The sequence below is a fragment of the Grammomys surdaster genome, unplaced genomic scaffold, assembly GCF_004785775.1.
Source record: "Grammomys surdaster isolate TR1022 unplaced genomic scaffold, NIH_TR_1.0 130, whole genome shotgun sequence".
In the NCBI taxonomy this organism is placed as follows: Eukaryota; Metazoa; Chordata; class Mammalia; order Rodentia; family Muridae; genus Grammomys; species Grammomys surdaster.
In genome coordinates this window covers 11,004,672-11,008,142 of record NW_021604588.1, presented here as the reverse complement: position 1 = coordinate 11,008,142, position 3,471 = coordinate 11,004,672, and positions in this window count along the sequence as shown.

Here is a 3,471-nt window from a genome sequence, read left to right as displayed (position 1 = left end):
AAGGAAGGAAGGAAGGAAGGAAGGAAGGAAGGAAGGAAGGAAGGAAGGAAGGAAGGAAAAGTGGATGGGTAGGGGTCAAGCCCAGGGTGACCAGTTGCCAATAAAAGATCTGCATCTGGGTTTTGTAGCATCATCTGGATTTCTAAGTGTGGTTATAGAGATATATAGGGTACAGTTAAGGTGTGTTCTCTCCCACGTGAGTTTGAGGAGCAGTGATCACTAAGGCTTTACACAGGAAGCATATCCGGAGCACCCAATGACAAGCCGCTTTTCTGCGTGAACTTTAGAGCCAGTGCTGATGTTTCGCACATGCGCAGTCATGGACAGGGTACTACAATGAATGGGGGACATTCTTCTCCAGCATGTTGAGGGAGAACTTGGAAGAGATTAGTTCCCTTCCTAAAGCGCTTGATGGCTTCGGAGGCTTAGTCTAACTCTTGAGATATTTTTTCTCTATACTTGAGTTCGAGTCAACGAAAGGAAAGGCAGCCTTCGAGGGATGGCAGCTCACTCTGAGAAGCTCCAGAGCCATCGTGCTCCGTGAGGACAGAAACATCGTCAAGCAGCGAGACAGGAGCGGCCACAGGAAAAGAAGCAGCAGCATCTCCAACAGGACCCAAGCTGCATTTGGGAACTGCAGCTTGCTTATTCTGGTTCTGTTTATTTTATTCATTACCTGACAAACTGGGTTGACATTAAAGCATAGAGAGAAGGAAGCTTCATTCACTTCAGCACTGACTGTTTCCTGTGCGTATGAGTGAAGACAGCAGCGGCTGCGGCGAATGCTGAGTTGGCAGTGTACTGTACGATGTTAGGAGAGACGGTACAACCACACGTGACTGATGAGGGGTGAGCATGAGTGAGTGAGGAGAGAGTTTATGTAGGGTTCCTTTACAATCTTGATGGCCTTTCTTCAGTAATGATCCCTAAGTTAGACCAATAACATTCTTAGCCGAGCAGCCCCTAATGTTTACTCAACACCTGACTCCCTTCTTGCAAACCGTTCTCATTTGCTCGCTTTCATAGCCCCGTTATATAGCTTCAGTTCTTGGTGCCAAATTTTCTCCAGATTTTCAGTCTTCTGTGCATGGATGAGAGAGGAAAAGCACCAGACAGGCAAAGGGATGGACCCAAGATGCAAAGCCAGAGAAGACTCATGAAGCCTTAACACAGCTGCAGATTTAAAACAAAAAATGTCAAGGGAACAGAGTGTTCCAGCTGATTTAACTTCCTGTTGATAGTCTCCAGGGAGGAGGGCTGAGGCCTGGAGTCTCAGAATCCGGGTAGAGGGAGAGCAGGAGCTGGTGGGGCTGGACTTGCTTTTTCTTGGGTAGTCAGTCACCCAGAAGTTTGGTTCCCATCTGTAAGACTGTTGACACTCATTTCCTGAGGCAGGCCATGGTCAGAGGAGGTTCTTGGAGCCTGATGCGCCCAACCTACAGAAAAACAGGATGTGAGCTTTCAGATCTGACTGAGCCATGAGATGCAAATTCCTCCCTGTCCCCACACCCACCCTACTCCCCAGCCACTGCCACCCACACTACTCTCCTTTCCGCTGGAGAGACCATTCCTCTCCCTGTGTGGCTTTTATCAGGGGGCCCTGCGCCCTTTTCTTCCCTTTCTTTCTGAACAGCCCTGCTGTGCAGTCAGATTCAGTGCCTAACTCATTGAGCTACGGTTTCAGATTCATGGTGGTTTTTGATTTTAGGAGTTCTGCACCCATGGCTGATGAGAGTTCACATCAAATAAAAGAAGCAGAAATGTTGAGTAATTCTCCTCAGACCTCACTGGGGCCCCTTGCTTTTCCTAGATCACTCTTCTTTCGATTTTTGTTGCCACTTAAAAGCCCTTCCTTGTGTGAATGAAGGAAGAAGAAACAAAATAGAAGCCAACAAACACACAACTCACACACATAGATATACTCCCACATACACATTCACACACACACACACACACACTCATACAGAGACACATAAACACACACACATACACACACACAGACCTACACACACATATAGACACACAAATACACACAAGTACACATTAACAGGTACATACAGATACACAAATACACACACACAGATATACTCTCACATACATATTCATACATACAAACACACACACTCATACACAGACACACAAACTCACACACAGACACACAAACTCAAACACACAAATTCACACACAATAATCACTCAGACACACACACACACAGGCACACATATATAATCACACTGATGCATACACATGCATACACACACACATACACCCCCTATTTTCACAGGGAAAACACCAATGGTAAAATACTGGCAGATCAATACTCTGTGTGTTGCTGCATTTCCTAGGAGGAGTTGAACCCCAGACTTATACCTGCTCAAAGACTGATGTTTGTGTGTCCTGTTGGAATACACATTACCAGGCTGAGGGTGTCTTCAGCCTGACCTCTGAGGAACATGCATGCTATTCCCACCCCTTGCTCCTCAAGGTTCATAAGGTCCTGTCCCCCACATCACCCCCTTCCCATTCTCCCCTCCACCTTGGTCCACTTCCCCCTCTTTTTTGTCCCTCAGGCTTTCCTGGATCAGTTCATCCTTGGTCTTCCTCAGAACGCAGCATTACCCAGTCGCCCACCACTTCAGAATATGTAGTATAATACTTGATTGTATTAAATTTCCTTTTCTCAGAGGAGTAACAGTCTAATAAGTTAGGGCCCCTGAGCTTGCCTTATGGCACCTACAATGTAGGATGTACAAGGTGAGGAAAGTCTTAAGTCATAGACAGATCAGGAAGTAGGGAGGTAAAGGAGGAAATCTGAGTTTAGACAATGGAGTTGTGACATACCCTCAAAGGTCAAAATCATGCAGAAAACTTCACCAAGAATTACCAGTTTACACATGGAAGAAGAGAAACCAGTAAAGCATTGATGTGTGGAAAACGTTTAGAACGATAGTCGCTCCTGCTCGTACTAGGAATAAACTATAGATACTTGTTTGTGTGTTATTTAGCTATGGAGAACCTAAAAATGGTCTCCAAAATGATAACTATTCAATATTGCAAATTCTATTCCAAACTGTGGTATGAAAATCATCATCTTCCTCTTCTTCCTCTTCTTCCTCTTCCTCCTCTTCCTCTTCCTCCTGCCCCCTTCCTCTTCTGGCATGTGTAAGCATAAGTAAAGAATCACATCTGAACTTAGAATACTCAAGAACCACTATACAGAGTACAAAGGAGAAAAATGAAGCCCAACAAAGGCTTTTTCTTGAGGTCAGACTGTGGCCAAGCTCAAAGGCTTATAAAAAGTGTGTGGAAGTTACTAGGGGCTGGGTGGCTTGGAACTGAGAGGTGACCTGGGAATCATGTTGTGAGTGAAGTATGCTACCTGGCCCAGCCCCTGGTTTTAATCTTTCCTGTCCCTGTTGTCACTGACGAGTGTATTTATTACAGTCACATGACACAGCTATTCTAAGCATT